Consider the following 11,795-nt stretch of genomic DNA (forward strand, 5'->3'; position numbering starts at 1 on the left):
ACCCACATGGCAGCTCACTGGGGTTCAGTTCCCAGCACCCACATGGCAGCTCACTGGGGTTCAGTTCCCAGCACCCACATGGCAGCTCACTGGGGTTCAGTTCCCAGCACCCATATGGCAGCTCACTGGGGTTCAGTTCCCAGCACCCACATGGCAGCTCACTGGGGTTCAGTTCCCAGCACCCATATGGCAGCTCACAACTGTTGACTCCAGTTGCAGGGCATCCTGGCCTCCAAGAGCATAACACAGATGTGGTTCACATACATACATGAAGCAAACACTCACACACATAAAATAAATCTAAAACAAATGAGACTAACAATTCCCTTCAGTTGACTGTCTTCACTCCCAAATAGCTTGACTTGGTGAAATTGTTCTTAAATCTAGATCTAGTGAATGCTGTTAAAAAAAAAATTTGAATTTCTAGGACTTGGGATGTAGCTCTCTATATAAAAATTCTTTTATCTGTCTCTGTCTCTTTGTGTCTTCCTCTCTCTTACACATAAGAGTCACCAACTAGGTCAGTTTTGAGTCTGATTTAACCCTTTGTTTAGCTCAGGAAATTATGTAAAAAACGATGTCCAAAGTTCATACTAAAACCAGAAGGGAGTGACTTTAAAGGCAGCTGGGGACAGGGGAGGGTGTTGCTAGGTGACCCAGATGGACTCTCATGACTCTGCAGGGCCTGCAGGGGCTTGGGTGTCACATGACTTAAGTTCATGAGGAGCGAGTACCTGAACCTTGAGAGAAATGCATCTTTTCAGTCTGGAGAGGTTTGTGAATACAACCCAAGAACCACAGCCTTTAAAGAGCTAAGGTAGTGAATTCAGAGTTCAAGATTAGCCTGAGCTATATTAGGAGACCCGTTCAACAAACAAAACAAGATATACCACGTCTTAGTTAGGGTTTCTATTGCTGTGAGGAGCCACCATGACCACGGCAACTCTTGTAAAGAAAACATTTAATTGGGGTGGCTCACTTAGAATTTCAGAGGTTCAGTCCATTATCATCATGATGGGAAGCATGGTGGAATGCAAGCAGACATGGTGCTGGAGCCGAGAGTCCTACATCTGCAGGCAACAGGAAGTAGACTGTCACATTGAGGAAAGTTTGAGAAAAAGAAACCTCACAGCCTGCCCCCACAGTGACACACTTCCTCCAACAAGGCCACACCTCCTCATAATGCCACTCCCTTTGGGGATCATTTTCTTTTAAACCACCACAAACACAGAACCAGAACTCATCCATCACATAGGTGTCCAGACAATATGCACAATTTATCAGACTTAACTATTCTCTCTCTAAGCTATATCAAACCCTTCTTCCGGGGTTAGGTGCACAAATGCCCGCAAACCTGGCCCACATTCCACCACACTGGAGGCTCGGAAGCCTGGCTGTCAGCTGGGCAAGGCCTGTGATCAGCACAGACCGAGTGTGCTTCAGAGCATCTGGAGTCCTGTGGTCGGGAGGCCAGGAAGGGGGTTTGAAATCCATCTGTGCCTGTTCCCAAGGCAGGTGACCCATTGGTGACCCCTCCCCTATCCGGTCACAACACAGAACGGCACACATGATGGAACAGGTCCCACTCTTGGTGAACTGAGGACCCCCATGCTCTGAAGAGCCAGGATTTCCAGCTAAGGTTCTGGGCAGTATCCTCTTTAACTCACACCCCAGTGGAAACTGCATTCTCATACAGCAGACTCAGCAAGGAGAGCCAGGCGGGGCTTCCCTCTGGCTGGTTGCTTTGTTTCTTGCTCCTTTATGGAATATTTGGGCCCCGTAGGACCTTCTGCAGATGTACCCCTGTCTGGCATCTGTGAGCATCCAAGGTGTACCTGGCTTGTGGTTTTCAGTGAACAGTCTAAAGGTGGTACAAAAACCATACTTTATTATGTATAAAGTAACTACTTTTTCTGGGTGTGGGGGTTCGTGTCTGTCATCCTGACCTGAGGGAGGCCTAAAGCAGGAGAATTCAAGGCCAATCTGGTCTACACAGTAAGTCCCTGTCACAAAACAAAAGGAGAGAGAGGAGAGAGAAAGAAGAAAAAACATTGTTCTTTAAGATAGAATACAGAAAGAATCACAGCAAACACACAATAAAGCCATTTTCACCAACAACGTTTGTAGTAATTATCTCTTTAGAAGGAATATGGTTACCATGTTTGTGGAAACAATTTCAGCCAGACACAAACAAACTTTGTTCTTTAAAAAATATGTTTATAGTTATTAAAACCATTTTCATTGGGTTTTTTTTGTTTATTTGTTTGTTTTTCAAGACAAGGTTTCTTTGTGTTGTTCTGGCTGTCCTGGAACTTGTGCTGTAGACCAGGCTGGCTTTGAACTCACAGACATCTGTCTACCTCTGCCTCACAAGTGCTGGGATTAAAGGTGTGTGTACAACATGCCTGGCCGAAATATTTCTATAGGTACAATGAATATCCCAAATTTTCTGGAACAACCCAGATTTCAGTGGCATAGTGATTAGGGCCAAAAATATGTGGTCCCCATGGGTTACCTGTGTGAGGCCACGACTGTGGAGGAAGATGGTCCCTCGTGAAGTCCTGAAGCAACAGGAGAAGGGAGAAGGGACACAAAAGATATTTGGACTATCTGGCAGCCTAAGGAAGACCACATAATAGTCGGAAAGTTTGAGACCAGAATCCTCAAACTACATGATGATAGGATAGGCTGCGGCTAGGGGGAGGTTCCTTTGTTTGCCACTCGGCATCAGTTACTTGTTGTTACAACAAATCCCCGAGGAAAGCAAGTGAGGGAAGGGAACCTCCTTTTCCCTCAGCAGCTGATTACATTGTGTCCTTCACTGAAGTGAGTCCGTCAGTAAGTGATGAACTCAGGCCATTTTCCTTTTGTTATTCTCAGGTCTGCAGTCCGTAGAGTGGGGTCACATACAGCTAAGGGGCGGGGGTGGGGTGTGTGTGTGTGTGTGTGTGTGTGTGTGTGTGGTCTTTCAACCTTGGTTAACCTATGCACTCTCTCACAGGGTGCTCAGAGGTCACTCTCCTAGGTGAGTCTAAGTCCTGTCCAGCTGTCAATATTAACCAAAACTGTTTTGTTTTTAAAAGGCAAGGGTCACTATATAGCTCATGAGCCTTTAACTGCCTCAGCCTTCCAAGTAATTGAGATTCTAAGTGTATACTGCCACAACCAGTGAAGATGTCTCCTTGAGCCTCCGCCTTCCTGTGCCATCCGTCAGAAATGTGCCAGCCTTCCCAGCCTCCCTGTGGGCCTGTGAGGAGGTTCTACTTCCTCATAAGGATGTGGGTTGGAGGAGGGCAGACCCGAACAACTCACTTGTAGAAGGAGGTTTTGTTTCTTCAGGACCCCAAAATGGTAGTGCTTCGGACAGTGTCCTAAACAGGGCCCTGACCAGGTAAACAGAAGTGGGCTGAGTTTCTGTTTGCCAGAAAGGCCATTCCTCCCCTTATCCACCCACAACGGCCAACTACTTTGGGCAAAGGGGACGAGTTTCTGAACAGTCTGCTATAGACCGGAGCTCCCAAGCTACAGCCCAGGTCATTCTGGCCTGCACTTCTGCCCGTGAGGTGACCTGTCCCCTTAGGACTGACAAGACCTTCCCTGCTACCTGCTGTTCTCTACCCTCTGAGACAAATAAACTTTTCTTTCTACCCATGGAGTAGTCCAGGTCGGTGGGGTCACTGCACCTCGCTTGCGCCATGAGCTCACGTGATGACCATGTCCACGGAGAAGAGGGGCAGGGTGCAGAAATGACCAAAGTGAAATACTCGCCTATGGGGCATTCCCAACCCAGGAAGAATCTGGACACACAGCTGATGAGAGACCATTTTACTGTACTAAAATCCAAAACACAGAGCGATACTAACCACTGGGTCACAGGCGACATGGGCCGTGTCATTGCTGAGTCTTACCAAGTCTCCATGAATAAACTCTAATAATAAATGAGCTTGTTCCTTAGTCCGTTGGGGGTTTGAGTCCTTCTGGATTCCTTTCAGCATTTTTGAGAAGTCCCTTACACTCCTTGGTTTTGTTTGTTTATTGCTACAGCTCCTCCCCGTTTAGGGATCTGCCAGAGTTAGGGCGAAAGAGCTGAAGTACGATGACTTTTCAGAGGTGTGGGAAAGTTTACACAAGTGACAAAGGGTGTTGGCACAGCAATTACCCACAGATGGGCTGTTCTCACCTTGATCTCAGAGACAGGTGACAAAACGGTCATAGATGCTGAGTAGATACCAGAGCCCTGGACAGGGGAGTCTTGACAAGAGCTAAGCTGTAGAGGGATGCTGAGCCCACCAGAAGGACCACCATTGTGGGAAGACAGAAACAGTCCCACCCCAGTTAGGATGTTGATTGCACACCAACGCCATGACTGAGGGCTTACATACAGGAACATAGGTGACTCCAACAGCTCCAACACCTAAAACCCACCCAGCGTGGGTGCCATCTTGGGGATGCTGTACCGCTGGATCCCCCACCCAGCCTGTAGACAGCTCCCCCAGAGTCTCCTCCTCATCCTCAGCTCTGTAGGGTCCTGTTAGCTCCCTGTGAGTTTCATGGCTGCCCCTCCCTCCCGAAAGTACACACTGATTGCTGAAGAAACAGCCGCTAACAGGAAAAATCTATCAAGACAAGGCACCTTAAAGCCAGGATGGGAACCAGGTTTGTTCAGTTACATTTCTATATATTGTGAAGCAAAACCCATAAAGTCAACAGAGAAATCTTAGATCAATAACAAAAGTACTTAAATTTCAGCCTATATCCTTAGCAGACATACTGAAGAGAAAACATGCAACAGCTTAACATGAACAAGAATGTCCATTGCGTCTTTAGTCTTAATTCTCTATGGCCTTTGAACCTCAAAGGCATCTTTAGTCTTAATTCTCCATGGCCTTTTGAAACCTCAAAGTCTACCACCAGAGACAAACCTCCTCTAATAAGGCCACATGTCCTCTAGCAAGGCCACAACCCCTAATCCTTCCTACTCAGTGCACCAACTTGGAACCAGACAATCAAATATATGAGCCAGCGGGGGGGTTGGGGGGGATGTTCTCATTCAAGCTCATGCCTGCAATCCCAGTGGGAAGAGGATCAGAAATTCAAGATCATCCTGGGATTCACGAAACCCTGTCTTTAAAACTAAAAACAAAAACAGAATATCCATTAAAGAAATACACACCCCCTTCTTGGAAGTGGCCTGAGGTGACCTAGGAAAAAGATTCAGTACTCTCTTGGTCCCAAAAGCCTACAAAAGCATTCAAACCAAGAGGTTTAAATCTACATGTCCACTCTGAGAACGCCTGAGAAGTTGCCCATGCTGTCAATTGTGATATGCATAAAGGATGGAGCGGTAGGTGCACCCAGGCTACACAGTGGGCAGGACGCAGGGGGTGGTGGCCCAGGCCTGAGAAGACTGCCGGGTTTTGCTGCACATGCAGAGAGCAATGCTGAGCTTAGGGATTCTAGGTGCAGATTCTCCAGCCACTCAACACACCCAGGTGAGGGAGGCCCCCGAGGTGAGGCAACTGAGGCTGGGCTAACCCACACATGAGCTCCCCACCACATGAGATGATCCTTACTAAGACAGAACAAATTGTTCCAAAGCCAGAGGAGGAAGCTGCAAAAAAGAAAAAGACAGCCCCAGAGACTGAAGAAACAAACCCAATGGAATGGGAAATACAGCAAGCACGGTCTTAGGAGTCCCACTGCTGTAATGAAACACCATGAACGCCACTTGGAGAGGAAGGGGTTTGGTCAGCTTACCATAGTTCATCATAAAGTCAGGACAGGAACTCACACAGGACAGGAACCTGGAGGCAGGAGCTGACTCAGAGGCCACAGGCGAGTGCTGCTTACTCAGCCTGATTTCTTAGAGCAGCCAGGACCATCAGCCCAAGGGTGGCCTCACCCACAATGGGCTAGGTCTTCTCCCATCAGTAATTAAGGAAATGCCCTACAGCCTGATCTCATGGAGGCATTTTCTTACTTGAGGTTCCCTCCTATATGATTTCTTTAATGTGTCAAGTTGACATAAAACCAGCCAGCACAAGCATCCAATAAATGCAAATAAAAGTTAAAAAATAAACCCAAATACACCTAGATAAGATTATCCATGTGTAAGAATCCTTGAACACATTGGCACAGGGACCACTTCCTAAATATAACCCCAGCAGCACAGACCCTGAGAAAAACAATTAATAAATGGGACCTCCTGAAACTGAAAAGCAAATGACATGGTCAACAAGACAAAACGACAGCCTACAGAATGGGAAAAGATCTTCACTAACCCCACATCAGACAGAAGTCTGATCTCCAAAATATACAAAGAACTCAAGAAATTGGACACCAAAAGATCACATAATCCAATAAAAAAAAATGGAGTACAGACCTAAACCGAGAACTCTCAACAGAGGAATCTAAAATGGCTGAAAGTCACTCAAGGAAATGTTCAATATCCTTAGTCATCAGAGAAATGCAAATCAAAACAACTCTGAGATTCCATCTTACATCTGTAAGAATGGCCAAGATCAAAAACACTGATGACAACTTATGCTGGAGAGGTTGTTGTGAAAAGGGAACACTTCTGCATTGCTGGTGGGAATGCAAGCTGGTACAGCCCCTTTGGATATCAGTGTGATGATTTCTCAGAAAATTAGGAAACAACCTTCCTCAAGACCCAATAATGCCTACCACTTTTGGGTATATATCCAAAGGATGCTCAATTGTGCCACAAGGACATGTGTTTAACCATGTTCATAGCAGCTTTGTCATAGCCAGAACCTGGAAACAACCTAAATGTCCCTCAATTGAAAAATGGATTAGAAAAATGTGGTACATTTACACAATGGAGTACTACACAGCAGAAAAAAATAACGATAGCTTGAATTTTGCAGGAAAATGGATGGAGCTAGAAAACATTATTTTGAGTGAGGTAACCCAGACACAGAAAGACAATTATCACATGTACTCACTCATAGGTGATTTTTAAACATAAATCAAAGAAAGCCAGCCTACAAACCACAATCCCAGAGAACTTAGACAACAATGAGGACACTAAGAGAGACTTACATAGATATAACCTACATGGGAAGTAGAAAGTATAAAAAGACAAGATCTCCTGAGTAAACTGGGAGCATGGGGACCTTGGGGGACGATTGAAGTGGGGAAGAGAGAGGCAGGGAGGGGAGCAGAGAAAAATGTAGAGCTCAATAAATATCAATAAAAAAAAGATTATCCATGTGTAAGGATCAATGCACACCTCAGACGTGTGTCAAATCCCTGGAGCAACCCACGCAGGGGGCTAGGAACAAAGATGAGGGCTAGAGAGGTGAAAATAATACATAAAATAAGGAGACAGGCACTGTGAAAGTGCTTAGCATCACCCTTCGGGAAGTCTGACCCATGTGGTTTCGCACCAGCCCTACCGAAGGAAAGATAGGTTTCTTTACTATGTATTGGGTGCTTTGCCTGCCATGTGTTCATGTGTACCACGTCTGTGCCTGGTGGCTGCAGAGCTCAGAAGGGGGTGTTTGGTTACCTGGAACTGGAGTTATAAATGGTTGTGAGACACTACCTGGGTACTAGATTCTGAACCCAGGTCCTCTGCAAGAGCAGCCAGTGCTCGTAACAGTGGAGCCATCTCTCCAGCCCTAAAAATGCATTTCAAAGAAACCACAACTCAGGTTAGAGCCTCGGCCATCTTTAAATACTTTTGAGGTGATGCTGATGTGCCTCCAAGCCCCAGAGACAATGGCTCAGATCTATCAGAGGTAGATCTTAGCCAACCTTCTAAACTGGGGGTGGTGGTACCCACGCCTTTAATCCCAGCAGTCAGTAGGCAGAGGAGGGTGAATCTCTTGGTTGGAGGCCAGCCTGGTCTACAGAGCAAGTTCCAGAACAGCCAAGGCAACACAGAGAAACCCTGTCTCAAAAAAACCTAACCAAACCAAACCAATAAACAGGCAAAAAACCCAGTCTGCTAGACAGAATTGGGCTAAGGACAGAGTAAGAAACAGGGGAGAGACTGACCTTAAATGGCAGGCAGCTTCTATATTATTATTGGGGGGGGGAACCCTTATCTTGTGAGTTACTGGTGCATGTGGGCGTGTGTGTGTGTGTGTGTTTGGGTTTTCCTTTGCTTTTGAGACTGGGTCTCACCATAAAGGCCAGACTGGTCTAGAACTCCTCAGGCATCAGAGGGCAGGGATCACAAGCACACAACACCCTGCCCAGTTCTAGTCCCTTTCACTGTCATTATTGCTTTTCATATTTTGTAATATCACGGGTTCCTGTTCTTGTTAAGTTGGTCCAAATTTCTAGGGAGGATTAAGAGTTTTGAAAGAATTTAACAGCTGCTTATGATTTTAAGGGTTATACTAAATAACTGCAGGTGCTAAACTGAGCAAAAATCTACTTTAAATGGCAGCTGAAGAAGAGTCAGTGCTCCAAGGGAGGAAGGAGAGTCAGTGCTCCAAGGGAGGAAGGAGAGTCAGTGCTCCAAGGGAGAAGAGTCAGTGCTTCAAGGGAGGAAGGAGAATCAGTACTCCAAAGGAGGAAGAAGGACATTTCCAAGGTTTCCTTAAGGGTATCTTCTCTTTTCAATCATATGGATGTGTGTGGATGTGTGCGCATGAATGCAGGTGCCCACAGGCCAGAACAGGGCGTCAGTTTCCCGGGAGGCAGAATTACAGTAAGCTGTGTTGTAGTGAGGGGTCCGGCTTGTTGGGGTTTCTATCCCGCCCGGTACCCCACAGCCGGCAAACCCCAAAGAAAATCACAGACGGGACTCCATAAGATTATAAACTGATTGGCCCATTAGGTCAGGCTACTTATTAGTTCTTATAACTTATGTTACCCCATTATCCTTATCTACGTTAGCCACACGGCTCAGTACCTTTCTCAGCAGGGCAGCTTACATCTTTCCTCTCCGGTGGTCTGGGCAGAACTGGCAGAGGGAGCTTCCTAGAATACTCCCAGTCTCTTTGCTCCACCTCTACTTCCTGTCTGGCTTTCCTGCCTATACTGCCTGCCTGGCCAACCAGCGTTTTATTAAAATATGATTGACAGAATACAGATAATTCTCCCGCACCACTGTGTGACACCTGATGTGGGTGCTAGGAACCAATCTCAGGTCCCCGCGAGAGCAGTGCAGGCTCCTAACTGCTGAGCCTCCCATCACACTGGGATTACAGATGTGAGCCACTTGGAGAGGGCGAGCATACTTCTGTTTGGATGTGTATTTTTGTTTGACAGGGTCTTATTATATATACCCAGGCTGGCCTTGAACTCACAGAGATTTTCCTACCCCTGCCTCCAGAGTGCTAGGATTGAATGCTTACACCACCATGCCTAGTTTTGTTTTGTTTTGAGACAGAGTCTCCCTATGTAGCTCTGGATGACCTGGAACTCACTGTGTAGACATCTGAACTCACAGAGATCCTCCTACCTCTGTCTGTCCAGGATTAAAAGCGTCTGACACCACACTCCACTAAGGATTATGATTTCTTAAGACATTCTTATAACAAGATTAGAGATGTAGTTCGGTTGGTAGTGATTGCCTAGCCTGCTCAGAGCCCACAGTTAAATCTCCAGGACAGCATAAACCTGGCGTGTTAGCTCATGCACAGTAACCCCAGAACTTCAGAAGTTGAGGCAAGAAGATCAGGTAATTATCATTGGTTACATGATGCCAAAATAAGTTGTAAAAAGAGAAAGGAGAGGTCTGGAGAGGTGGCTCAGAAGTTAAGAGCCCTGACTGTTCTTCCAGAGGTCCTGAGTTCAATTCCCAGCAAACACATGGTGGCTCACAGCCATCTATAATGAGATCTGGTGCCCTCTTCTGGCAAGCAAGCATACATGGAAGGAATGTTGTTTACATAATAAATAAATAAATCTTGAAAAAAAAAAGAAAGAAAGAAAGAGAAAGGAGAAAAGGTACGCATCGAATATTTCCTACATGTAGTTTAAATATGGGAAGCAAGTTGAGTATCTATTTGCTCTCTTGCCTTTAAGAAACATGAGCGAATAGAGTGTTTATCAGACCCGGAAGCAGACGTGACACATACCTGCAAGAAATTCAGAGAGGAGCCTGGGAGCAGGCAGAGGATGAGTGAGAAGGCATAGGACCCACATCTGAGCAGCTCCAGTCTTCAGTCACCTCCATAACCCTGCCACACCCCATCATTGGCCCGGAAAAACCCTGTGGGAGGCGTGGTCCCGGTCTAACAGGTTTCAACATCTGGAGGATGTGTAGGCACAGCCGCCACAACTCTCAACTCTGCCAAGTGTCTGGAAACTGGAGACGTCTCTGATTTGATGAAAAAGAAGTAGACTGAAATGGGGGTGGGGGTAGGAAGTAGACAGAGGAGGATGTTAAGGTTTTTCTAGAACTTGTCAGAAACTTTGACTTAGCTCTCAACTTTTGCGGAATGAGGTCATGGGATGAGGAAGACAGGACAAACTTCATTGTCTGAAAAGAGCTCCACAGGTAACAGTGACCAGCCGGGCATGCAGGCATGCTGGCCCAGGTGGCTCCTGGTGGTGCGTCCCTGTGCCTTTACGACCCCTGGGATAGGTCATTCGAGTTTGTTCTTACTCTTTGCTCCAAGGGAGCTTTATGCTGCCTAAGTAGAAGCTGTTCACTAAGGGCTGCCTTACCGGCTTTGCTTTTCCAAAAGATGTAGGAGACTCTGGTTCAATGCTCAGCTTCATTCAAAAACGTAGGTCCTAGGCAGAAGTGCGTGCGTGCGCGTGCGTGCGTGCAAGCTAAAGGTGGTGGGTTTCCCAATTAGTCAGAACTCAGCCAGATTCTTAGCACTTGCTGGAGTATAATGCAAGGTGCAGACCCTGGTGGCTCCTTCCGGTGGTTCGTTCTGCTCGTCCTGAATCAGAAGACAGGCCTGCCCATGAGAGAGACATGAGGACAGGAGGCAGCGCTCTTAACCCTGGGAACTGACCTCCCGCCAACCTGCCAGGGTGGGGAGCTGGAGAACGTGTCAGTCAGTTCAAACGTATTCGTGTGTGACAGGAAGTCCAGTTTCAGCCATTCTCAGGGTTCCCTCTCTCCGGGTTGTGTGAGGGTCCTGCAGCCACTGAGGCACCTTTGCCCATCCCTGCTATGGAACTATGAAATGGGTCAACCTCGTCCAGTGTCCTGACAAGGTCACCGAGAGTCTTCAGTGGGCCCACCGACAGCTGCTCTGAGTCCACTCTCTTTCTCAAGTTCACGAGATCGGATTGTTAGGGTAACGCCCCCTGTTGCCATCACCCAACTGCACCCTCAGTGGCTTCAGGGATAAAGCCTGCTCCTTGCTCATGTACAAACGCAGATCGGGTCTTGGTTGGTGCCTTTTTTCCCCTTGTGATCCCTCCTTCCTGCAGCCTCCAAATGTTCTGAGCGTAGAAAGAGAAGACGTTTACTTCCTGTCCTCCCTGGCCAGGAAACGTGATAGGTTGCTTCTCCGCCAACCCTATTGGCAAGAACTACTCACGTGGGCCCAGGGTATAGAGGATTCTGGGAAATGTAGTTCCTGGCTAGGCCACTCTATAAACTAAAGGGGAACCCCAGTGAATGTGGCTTTTTGTTTCAGTTTACCATCTTTGTCACACCCTCGATGACTCAATTCTAGCTAGGGACCACATTTCCTACCATGGAGACATCCTGTTATCTTTCTGCTGCCAAATTTGTCAAGTTGTGAGTCTACACTCTGCCTTTGCTCTTGCTCGTGTGCGCTAGAACAGTACAGGCTCCTTGTTAATCCCCTGTACTGATCGAAGACACCAAAATAAAAACACTAACCTTA

General features: G+C 46.9%; 1 long non-coding RNA gene across 2 annotated transcripts in view; it reads right to left on the reverse strand.

Annotated features, from left to right (window-relative positions):
• The window catches only part of LOC125415047 (uncharacterized), an 87,758-nt gene extending 76,340 nt beyond the window's left edge, over positions 1 to 11,418 (reverse strand). For both annotated transcript variants that reach the window (XR_015735580.1, XR_015735579.1), the window contains exon 1: positions 10,651 to 11,418. This is a non-coding gene — a long non-coding RNA (uncharacterized LOC125415047). The remainder of the gene's footprint in view (positions 1 to 10,650) is intronic.
• Between the last annotated feature and the right edge of the window lie 377 nt (positions 11,419 to 11,795).

Source organism: Myodes glareolus, chromosome 19 (assembly GCF_982192425.1).
Source record: "Myodes glareolus chromosome 19, mMyoGla1.1, whole genome shotgun sequence".
NCBI lineage: Eukaryota > Metazoa > Chordata > Mammalia > Rodentia > Cricetidae > Myodes > Myodes glareolus.